Raw genomic sequence first — 12,242 nt, forward strand, 5'->3', positions numbered from 1 at the left:
CTCATATTCTGTTGGTAGGCCATATTCATCAAAGAGCATGCCATTTCACACCATATGGAGAAAGACAACCACCTAGCAATTGCCTCTGAGAACACACCACCCCTAGAATGCTTGGCTTCAGTTGCAAAGCTTACCACCCATAGCAGCCCAAGAAGACTACCCTGTTCAGACTTACCTTTGATTCTGTAATGTCCCTGCTCAGGAGCCAAGTGTTGCACGATTTTTCCTGGAAAGAAGTGAAAATGATGTCTGTTCACCACAGATGGGGCACCAACCACAGACTGAAGAGATGATTCACTTCAAGCCTAGCTTGGTGAAGCAATGAATTTAGTTGACTTAATTATAAGGACATGGCTGAGAGTCTATTTATAGTAATCATTGCATAGCTGAGAAGTCTCATCCAGTATGGGTGATAGTGCTCCAAAGATGAAAAGATTGAGTCCTCTTGGGAGTCCTCAAACTCCTATATACTTTAGCACCTACTGAGACCACATGCAGATTATATACTTTTGCGTGTGTAGTGGTACATAAAAGAAGGGAGAGGAGGAGGAAGAGGAGAAGAAGATGATTAGAATCTTAGGTAAGCAATTAATGACCCTCTCCACTCTGTCTATGAAAGAAAATTTCTTTCTATGAAAGAAAATCAACAGACCTGATTTTGTTAAGAAGCTTTTTGGGTAATCACAACTTCTCTGTTTAAAAAGACAATGGTTATGCTATTCTCAGAGGGCAATGTTCAACAGTATAGCATTGTTATTAGAAAAAAAAAATTATCCTCATCAGATCTATCCTTGGAATGCAAGATGACTTTCATCACTGTGCCTTCATTCTTAGAGATGAATGAAGTAGACAGACCCTCTAGCTAGATGAAGGTATAGCTGAGCCTTCATTCTTAGAGATGAATGAGTTAGGTAACATACTCTTTGATGAATATGGCCTACCAATAAAGTATAAAAATTCCCTGAGAATGGCTGGCCTGCCAGAGAATATACTGCAGTCAAAGTGATTCTCCAGAGGAGACAGAAACAACACAAAAGAAAAGGTGCTGGGCTGCATTTCATTCTCTTAGCTGCCTTATAGACCCGAGTGAGGGGTTGATGTTTGTTTGTTTGTTTTTGTTTTTTGTTGTTTATTTTTGTTTTTAATATCAAAGGTGGTTTCTAAGTTGAGTTTCTACTAACTCAACCCAGAACAGTTGGAAAGAGATTCCCAGAGAAGGTAGCAACTGAGATGAAAAGAAAAAAAAAAACAATTTAAAATTAACCAAGTAAGTGATAAGGTTGAGTTAGGATTTGGGGTAAGAGCCTTGTACAGGCATTCTAGCCTGAGGATATCGATGTCTTATTGAGTTGGAATTTGTTTTATTGATATGAAGGGTAAAGTGCATGAGAGGATGTAAGTAGGTTCACGGGTGGGCTAAGGAAGGGCTTTGACTGATATTATAAGTTTAGGTTTTCATAGACATGGACAGGAACTACTGAAGGATTCTCTGTCAGAGACTCCTCCAGGGTGACTTGGTCAACTAGCAAGATTACTTTTGAAAGTGATGAGACAGAGGATGGAAGTGAATGTTTGGAAAGAGGATTGAGATGAAAGTGGATTTCAAAGCACCGTGGTATTTCCAAACAGAGTAGTTCATAGATTAAGGAAGAGGCAATGATTCTAGAGAGGACAGCAATTATAATAGCCATGTTAAGAGTATTATAGGAGGCAAGGAGAATGGGAAAAAACAAAACCACCAAGATGAACCAGTAATCAAGATCCTGAAAAAAAAAAGATGAATTATGGAGCTGGAGATGTGGGTTCCAGAGGGTTGGAGTTTGGTTTCTAGCATCCATGATGGACAGCACACAATTGCCCATAACTCCAGTGCCAACTGGTCTATCTGACCTTGCTGGGGACCTGCATTCTAGTGCACACACACACACACACACACACACACACACACACACACACACACACGGAGAATGTGGCATCCTGTTTTGGGCAAGTTGAATTTGGATATATTGGGAGTCCTAGCTGGAGATATCAGTAGGTAGAGGTACCTTTAGTGTTTTTGAAAGAGAGAATTGGACCAGTGCTGTACAATGGAATCATCAGCTTTGGTGTTGGTTTAAAGATATTCACCCTGAGAGAGTAGAATGTAAACTGAAAAAAAAAAAAAAAAAAAAAAAAGTGGTCGCAACCTCAAAGAACAGCAACATCTCAGAGAAGAAAAAAAAATAATAGCTGTAACTAAGACAGAAAGGGATGTGTTGGGGGATGTTCTGGAGAGTGGGAAGGAGGAGCTGGGGGTAGATATGATCACGATATACTGTATACACATATGAAATCATAAAAGAATAAATAAAAGATACTGAAAATAAACCTGAAAAAAATAAACAGCAGCAAAATGGTCATCAAGCACATGTTAATGACTGACAGCTGATTTTAACTGTGAGCTTGGTGCTTCTGGAATCATCGGAGATGTCTCAGTGAGGGATGGCCACAATTAGGATGGTCCTGAGGCTTGTTTGTGGGAGATAGTATTGATTACATTACTTGATCTGAGAAGTACCCAGAACCATCACTCTCTGAGTTTGGACCCTGGACTGTTCAGAAGAGTTAAAGTGAGCTGAATGTAGGCAGGCACACATCCCTTTCCTCTCTGCTTTTGACTGTGAATGTAACGTGGCCATCTGCCTCAAGTTCTGGCACTGACTTCCCCTCAATGGCAGACTATCAACTGAAATTGTAGGTTGAGTAAACTCTCCCTTCAAGGTGCTTTCACCAGGGTATGTTTATCACAGGGACACAAATGAAATGAAGACAATGCACTTAATGTTTCTCAAGAGTGGTGACTACATGTTTCATCTTTTTTTTATTTTTTATTTATTACAGTTTATTTACTTTGTATCCCAGCTGTAGCCCTCTCCTTCATCCCCTCCAAATCCTGCCCTCCTCTTCTCCTCCCATGTCCCTCCTCCAGTCCACTGATAGGGGAGGTCCTCCTCCCCTTCCATCTGACCCTAGCCTATCAGGTCTCATCAGGACTGTCTATGGTCCATCTTTTTTTTTTTAACCTAACCTACTAGTGTTTCATATTCTTGGGAATCCAAGATGATGATTTGGACCTGCTTTTCTTTAAAAGTAAATGTTCTCAAAGAGCCCAGTAAAGAATTTCTTCACCTCAGTACCATGAGTAATTTATTTAAAATGTATCCCAATCACTCTTTCTTCATCGACACAAGGAAAAGGTACAGGATTTGAAAAACATTGTTTTTCAATATAAAGAGCTGGCCATTGGTTCCTTTAAAGTCAAACGAAAGTGATAAAGGGATCACTATTTTGATTATTTTAAAGGATCAGAACCAGAGAACTGTCAAAACATACCAAAGTGACGTTCTCATAATTAGAAATCATGGTGATATTAAAATTCACTTAGTGCCTGTTAGACCAGCTGCTATTTGATTTCAGTCCTTATAGCATGTGTGAGGTAATCAGTGGCACTGTCTACAATCTAAAGTGTTTTATAACATTTACTCTTAAAGTGCTATGAGCTCCATGGTAATTGAAGGAAGCAGAAACAGGTGGTAAAGGGATCTTATGCTTACGTATTATATATAAATACATTAGTTAAGTTATAAATTTCATTTTATTTCATCTGTGTATCTTAGTTTTCATGTATGTCTTTGCATTTTTTGAATGTCTATTGCCCTTGGAGGCCAGAAGGGCCTGCAACTGGAATTGTAAATAATTGTGACTTTCCCTGTGACTGTGTGCTGGGAACCAAATGTGCATCCTCTTGATGAGAAATCAGTACTAACTGCTGAGACGTCTTTACAGCTCCTCCCCCCTATATTGTTAGTTAAGAAAAATTTCAGGTTCTGAGTCTCAGCTGATAAACTTGTGTACATGACCCTTATATTGTAGGTGATGTCATGTCTTCTTTATGACCATCCTGAGGTTTAGTGAGCAACAATGTGCAAATGATGTATCAAAGCTCTGACAAGTTAGATAAATTATCTTGGATCACACAGGCCATAAGGAGTTGAATCAGCTTCCAATTTAGATGACTGACTCAAGAGCCTTCCTTTGTCCACTGTGTTTTCCTGGCTCCCAGTTACTATCATTATAAATTGTCAATGAATTTATTGATGGTGAAGAAAGTTAGAGAAATCCAAAGCTGACTAGCACCCAGCAGTGATTTCATTCCTCTTATTGCTACTTGACAAAACTGGAGTCCTACCTATGTGGGTTCAAGTTGAAGAAGGTTATTTGGTTAGCAGAACTGGTGTTATCCTAACAGTTTTGCACATTCACTGAAACACACCTGGAGATAAGGACATAATAATAAAACATCCCACCTTTTTGTCCCAACATTATTTTAACCAGGAAACTATACCTCGTATTTGTATTATTTTTATATTAGATATTTTCATGTCTTTATTTTTTAAACAATATGGTCTTTAAACCACTTTGGGTATTATCAGATGACAAATCATAATGTTTTCAATGTTTTGGTATTTTTTTTATCTTTGCTTTTGCTAAAACAATGAATGTCATGGACTGTCATGTCAGAATATACTGGACTTGAGTGTTAGTGACTTCTGAGACTAGACAGATTGTCTTACAGCCTTTATTTACTTTAACTTTCTTAATAAAACTGGAAAGCAGTAATACCAATCTCACAAAAATAATTGCTGTGCTTCAGTGGAATTATACATGCAAAGGACTCTCATCTCATCTTGCATACAGAAGTTACCAACTCATATGAGATATTAGTTACGTGGTTTTTTTTCCTAGCTGCTCTTACGGTTCCCTCCTGAGTTAATGGACTTGAGTGAGGTAAGTCCATTCAGTGTTTTAAAATTTTAAAATTTTATGTGAGAGATTGAATTTCTTCTTATCGTCTTCAAATTATTCCCCCAACCACTAATTACTACTATTTTCTTATGTCTCAAACATTGGGGGCCTAGCACAAGTGACCCTCATCTCTGCTCAGATTGTCGGAGAATTAGCTGACTTCGTCTGAGAAGGAGGCCTGGTTGCTGAGCGATACTCCTTCAGTCTTAATGTCATGGATGTGGAAGAACAAGGCAAAGAAGACTTTTCTCATTGTTCTCTGAGGTGAATCTGCAGAACATCACTTCCATTTCTATCTGAGTAATGGCAGGTGACGAAACCACCAATCAGTTGCAGGCTTATGTAACAGCTGGCTTGACAGTGATACGTATGTAAAACGGAACTTGATTCCAAGCTTTTTGCAAAGCAGAACTTTCTAGAAGTCCAACATCTGTGAAAAGAACACAGAATTCTAGGCAGTATGTATCCAGAAGCCATTTGTATAATCTGCCAGTGCCTTTTGTTCTCATGCTTTCCCCCAGTGGGTTTGCCTTTGGAAGTGATGGGTGTGGGTAGAAACTCGTCTTCAAAATTCTCCAAGTACACTGGATTTTCCTTTCTCTGATTTTGGGTACATATCAACTTGGCATTATTTGGAATAAGAACTTCAATCCAAATCGTTTCATTCAGTCTATCAGCAGATTTCTAAGGACATCACCACATGCGATGGCAATCGGTTCACAAGGTAGCTGACCATTTTACTTAGAGATTTAATGACACAGACATTTGCACTGATTTTGGAGATGTACTTTTCTCCTTTGTCCTCTTCTCTCAAATAGCACAGAAGCTAAACAACCTGCGTTATTAAGAGCAGGCTCCTTCAAGTCTTCCCTTCCTTCCTACCTAAAACTGTAGCACTTAATTGTGTAGAGAAACTTTAGGTTGGTGGAATAGGATAAATCAGTTGGTAAAATCCTTGCATTATTAGCAGGAGGACAAGCTTTTGTTCCTCAGAAACCAAGTGAAAAGACCCAGGCATGTTGGTCCATGCCTAATCCCAGCACTATTCATCTGGAGATCTACTCAGTTGCTTAGAATATACAGGGTGTTCAACGCAATGAAGCTAGCATGCTGTTCCATCTCCATGCTTTTGACAAGCCCAGTATGCTGGTTGCCTGCCTCCTGCTTCCTTCTGGTTTCCCCACCAGACAACAAGCTTTCCCTTCCATACAACCTCCCTCTCTTGTGGAAGTGCTGCCTTCCCAACTAGGCAGACTCTAACATTTGGGCATTTTTAAAAACTCTGTTCTCTGTGAAGCCCAGGCCTGGAACGGATCCCTCAGGGGAGGCCTGTTTCCCTGAAACAATTTTGAGGACCAGTACCTGTCTTTGCTTGCATGGCATTGTTTGGTTTCTCTTATCACTTGGATCTTATCATATTTATTGCTATAATTATGAAAACTGGCATCAGTATTACTTTTGCTTTGTAGTTCTGCTGGATAAAGGAGGAGCTGCAGGCTGTGCCCCTCTCCCCATGAGCCGCATAGCGGGCGGTTCGTGAGTGCGTAGTGGATTTAACCGTACAATAGTGAGTTGGGGGGGGGGGCGTCACTCTTTCCCTGAGAGATAAAAAGCGAGAAGACAGATCTCTGATTTCCTGTTGTTAAGCCAGAATACATCACCTCTAATTTGTCCTGTTGTTGATTTCATAAGGATCATGATCTGAACTGCATTAGTCAGTTCCACAGCCTAGCTCACAGATCTGAGATGTGCTGGGCTTTTATTCAGTGATAAGAAGGAAAGCAAACCAGTCCTGAAGAGGCAGGCATCCCCAGACGTTCTCCCTTCCCTGGCTGCAGAGGTTCTTGCAAGTGTTTGGATTCTAAGATCCCCAAACTAAAAATCTACCTAAGAGTCAAAGAAAGTGTCCTGACTCTTAGGAACCTTCACAGCGCACGTGCACATGAGCACACACACATTCTCACACATTCACACACACTCACACACACTATCAGACTCTCACAATACACTCATACATGTGCACACACATAAATACGCACACAATGTACACTCACACAGACAATTTGTTAAAGAACATGCAAGATTCCTTGCCACCTGTCATCCGACACTCAGCGCTGGCATAATGTGACCATAGATCCTACCCATCCCTCTTGGGACCAACATTGTCTCAGTCCTTGAGAAAAACTCTGCATTTCTTGCTGTGTGTCCTCAGAGCAAAAAGGATTATATACAAATGGCATGAAGGTCGGCTGATGGCAGCTTTCCTGACAGAGATAGATGTGCTTCAGCATGCAGGGAAAGTCCGGACCATAGAAGGCTTTAATATAGAGGAGGAAACAATTAGCTTGTTAGGTAAGATGATATATTCCTGAGTCGTACTCGTATAAACGATCATTGCAGGCTTACATCTCATTCTCTCATAACACCAAGCACTTATTTTCTTGTTTCTCTTTATGTTTTGACTTATGATTCCAAAGGAATTCATAAATCAGTGCAGTTTGCAAGCTGAGAAATATTTGAACAGGTTGAACAGGTTTACCTAACAGATAAATTTACATATATGGAAATAAAGTGCGTGATATCCCACGCTGATTTTGTCCCAAGAACTGGGTAGATCCCAACCACTGAAACTGAACTTAAGTAGATATTAATTATTTATTAAAAAGGGTGTTTTGCTTTGAAGCCCAGGACAGGCCCTATCTAACTTCTAGCAGTCCTGTCTCAGTTTCCTGACTACTAGAATTACACACTTTTACCTTCAAGTCCTGTCTAATTTTTTAGTATTTTAACTTGTAATTTTGACCCATGAGAATAAAACTACCTTTAAAAAAATAAATTAGTTTATTTGTGTCTTATACTGAATTTTCCTTTTAAAGTGAGGACATCCCTGAACTTGTGTAGTTCGAATGCAGTTTCGTTGTATGCTTGAATTCTTTACCTTTTGCTTTGTCCTCCTCTACATCTGACCATTTTTTTTGTCTTATGACAACCACAACATTACACAATTCCTTTAAAGCTTTTGCTCTTTGAGAATTTCATACAATGTGCTTTGATCATGTTCATTCCCTCTCTCCCTCCTCCCAGATCCCTCCCCGCCTCCCACCCACCCGACTTTGTATTCTCTGTCTTTGAAAGCTACCAGTTTCCATGTGTGTGCTGTTCACATATTCCCAAATGTGTGGCCTTCCATGGTAATGGGGTTGACCTACCAGGGGCTACAGTCTTAATGGAAACTGACTCCCTTTTTCTTGGCAGCTCTCAAGGCAGGAGCTCCTCTGCTAGGGGTGGGATGAAATTCTCATGTTCTTCTTAATCTCTGAGTTTGGCTTAATTTGCACAGGTCTTCTGCTTCCTGTGGCAGTGCTGTGGGTTCATACGTGCAGCTCAGAAAATGGGTTTCTGTTGTTGTTGTTTTTGTTAAAATCCACAAACTCTGGTTCTTATAGTTTTTCTACCTCGTCTTCCACAATGAGCCTCGGGAGGACAGTGTGGTAGTGTGGTCTAGCTGTCCCATATAGGTCTGAGTGTTTGTCATTTTGAAAGTCTATTAGTTGAAGTTGGGAGGTAGAATATACAAAGCTTCATTTGTTCCATTATTCCAGGCCCAGCAAATATCAGGAGCTGCCTTTCTTGGTAAATTACTCCTGAGATTTCTATTTTGTTACTCAAACTATTTCTTGTGAATTAAAAAGAAATATTCTTGTTTCTTAACTTGAACACATGCATTAACATATTCATGGTGAATAATGTGTAATGTATTTTCCGAAATATATCTTACTGTGGTTTTCCTTGGAAATGTGGGTCTGAGCAGGGTCTTCCTATTCTGACATGTTTGTGCTTACTGTCTCAGGTGTTTATCTGCTGTACACAAAGGCATTTATCTGTTTATGTTAGGAAATGGGCTTCCAAGGTACTGTTCCTGAGATAGCATTGAAAACATACATGAGAGAAGCTTCACAGATAAGCACTGGAAATCTGTTTTGTATGTCAAGTGCGCATTTCCCTCCAGTAGTCCTAGACTCGGATTTTATTTGGTTTGTGCATTAGTGACTCTGTAGAGTAAGCTGTCATAGCTGGTTTAGATATCTTGGATTATTTTCCCAGCAGACCCTGCCACACTGGTGGAAGGGTGAGTTGCCTATCTATAAATTACAAAGCTACTGTTTCCAAATTACTACCTACCTCATAGACATGCTGTTATGGCTTAATGAAAAAAAAAATCAAAAACACTTAATGCTCCTTGGCAGTCAGGGGCTGAAGGAAATACTCTGTAAACAGAAAATCATTATCAAAATGTTTTTTTCATTAGGCCTTTGGATCCCCTTGTAAAAGTCCAGGCTACCTAATGGATGGGGATTTATAGATAGCCATTTGTAAAAGCACATCCCGGCACACTCAAATATTAAACAAACACAGATGTGCAAGTGAGATTATGAAATTGCCCAACAACATTACAGTCTGTACCTGGAAATGGATGAGAAAGATAGAGTTTTCATAAGCCTAATTGTTCTCACGCTGTACCATACATTGGAGACTTAAGCTGCCTGAGCTGACCAGCAGTGAAGTGATCCTTTTTATAAAAGTCCCAAAAGTGCTCCAAAGATAGAGCAAAATTAAGAACAGATTTCCCAAAACAGGGTCTGAATTTTTTTTTTCTTTAGGCTCCTGAAACTTTTCATCCTTTGTAATGCTAGAGATTGAACCTAGGATACCATGCAAGCTAGGGAAGTCCTCTACCACAGAGTCAGGCCATAAACATAAATGTTTCCAGACTTCGCAGAGGTGGCTGTAGCTGTCATACCACATTCCCAAAGAACCCAGAGCTAGTGTCTCATGAGACAAAAGCAAAATCGGTTGTTATCTTCTAAAGACCTTAAGCGTTTCTCTAGAAACAGGTTTCAAGAGCTACCTAGAGTTTTGCCTAGATATGAGCACACTTCTGCAAGGAGAACGTCCACAACACAGAGCAGAGGGCCCTGATTCATGCTCTTGCCTTCTTGGTTTTTCTTACTTCCTTCTTCACCCATCCACTGAATGATACAAACAAAAGGAGGCTCTAATGATGACAAGAAAACATTTTGATTTGGATTATCAACACTGGTGGCCTCTTCTCCCAAACTCACTAAATTGTTTCCCAGCCCTCTGCTTGACTCTCACACTAGCCATCTTCTGTTACCATTTGGCAAATGCTTTTTACCCTAATGTTCCTGTCTTGCACAATGGAAATGGTACCCATAAGGTCTCAATCAAAGTGTCATGTGAATTATTTTACATTTCATGAGGAAGATAAAAATAAACTGGATGGGATTGGAAAAACCATTTCATGTCATCCACCTCGAACCGTCTCCATGTGTAGTCATTCCAAGATGGTTTGATCTACTCGCTAACCTATCCTTACATTCTCTTCTTCACAATGACTCAGCCCTCCCTCCCCCCATTGCCCAATCCCTGTTACAACTTGGGAGGTTGTTGTGGTTGCTTTGTTTTTAATATCTTGCCCAATCTTTCCATTTTTAGTTCCAGACTATTGCTTTTAACCACTTTCAACTATCCCTTTCTTCACAAAATGACATGGTACTATATACAATTGAACTCAACTATTTTTTTCCACTCTAATTTCAGATTGGCTGCATCATACTCACGATCTCAAACAAATTTCAAGAGGACATTATTATAACAATTCTTTTTTATCTTCTTAAAAATTCATTTCTAGGGGATCCATGACCTTTAGTGTACTGCATTTTTGTTTAAATAAACAATCTTGTGCTGTAGGTGACATTAAAACTGCTAGGTGAGGAAGACAGGATAATTTAGTCAGCTCTCCAAGGTCCAAATAATGATTGATGCTGAACACTTCACTGTTCTCTTTGCAAAAAAAACAAATTTTATAAAGCCCATTACCTGAACTGTATGCTATTGAGTTGAATTTCAGCTTGACCAATTCTAAGACCCTCTTCTGCCTACTGTACATTCCGTTATTGTTCTTTGATGCAAGTTATAAATAATTTAAAAAATCCACAATAAACCACTCAGGCTATTTTGATTTCTATTTTGCATTCTAAACACAATTCCTTAAATCACTTTTAATTATTACCAGAAATATATATATATGTATGTATATTTATATATATTACTGTTTTCACTTGTAGATTACTACCATTCTAACCTACCATTAACCGCCAGTTTGCTTAAGTGAAGCAAAATCCTAGACTATGCATTCTCCATGTCTACCTTCTTCCTTCTATTGAGGAAGCTTACTCACTGGAAAGGCTCCACACTTACGGAATGTACCACCTTTCCCCAGGTGCCCTGTAATCAAAATACCATTCCAAATGCAATGTCCGCGGAAACTTTGGGTATTTATTCAAATAAGCAAGTGTGATTTATTCTGAGGTCTTATTTTTTAATCTTTTAAAATATTTCAACAACTAGATAGCATTTATCAATATGGTTAAGAGTAAAATTGCCATCATTTTTTCACTATTTCAAGCCTTTACAAGAGTTTTACATAATTATCATTTATTCCTAGCATGGTAGTTCCTTATCAAATAGATATTTTAAGTGTTTGAGTAGGTTCCAAGTGGTTACTAATTTAGCAGCACACTCTAGGTACTCCTTCTTGTTGTGTTCTTCTCCCTCATCTTCAGCTTCCTCTTCTACCTCTTTTTCTCCATTTCTTCTACCTTCTCCTTTAACTTCTATATTCCTTCTCTTCATCATCCATTTTGTTCTCTCTTTCTTTTCCTTCTCTTCCTGTTTCTTCTCTTTTTTTCTTCTCTCTATTTTCTTTTTTTCCTCTTGAAACTATGATCATTAGTAGCAGTATCCGCTGTTTCCTCTTTGAAACTGTACAACAATCCTCTGATATTTTGCTGCTCTGGATGGATTACAGCAGAAGAAGTATAATGAATGACTCATTTTTTCCCAAATGAAGTTTTGTGTCATTTCAAACATGTAGAGTAGCTGAATGTAAAGGAATGGTGGTCACTTGTTAAAGAGGTATGTTGGTATGATTTTAAATATTTCTTCATTCATACTGACCTGAGTTTTATTCAGTAGCTTTGTGTGCCACACACTTACCTAAGTCTCAGTGGATGTTCTTATTGTGTCTAAGAAAAACAACAACAGCAAAAAAAAACAATGATGAAAATAAGGCTTGTATCTCTACCTCTGAATTTAGTTTTTCTTAATTTATAACATTTGCTTCTCAAACATATTTGTGCTGCCCACTGAGCTGATTCATAAATCTTTATAAAATGGCCAAGAATGTAGAAATGCCTGAAATACTCATCTTTGTTGTCTTAACTTTATTTTTATGAGATTAAACCAACACAGGTGCAGCAATGTTTCGTAGTGGCTGTCGTGTGTTCAAATTAATATTCTGCCAAATCATTGAG

Source organism: Psammomys obesus, unplaced genomic scaffold, assembly GCF_907164565.1.
Source record: "Psammomys obesus unplaced genomic scaffold, mPsaObe1.curated_primary_1811, whole genome shotgun sequence".
Taxonomy (NCBI): Eukaryota; Metazoa; Chordata; class Mammalia; order Rodentia; family Muridae; genus Psammomys; species Psammomys obesus.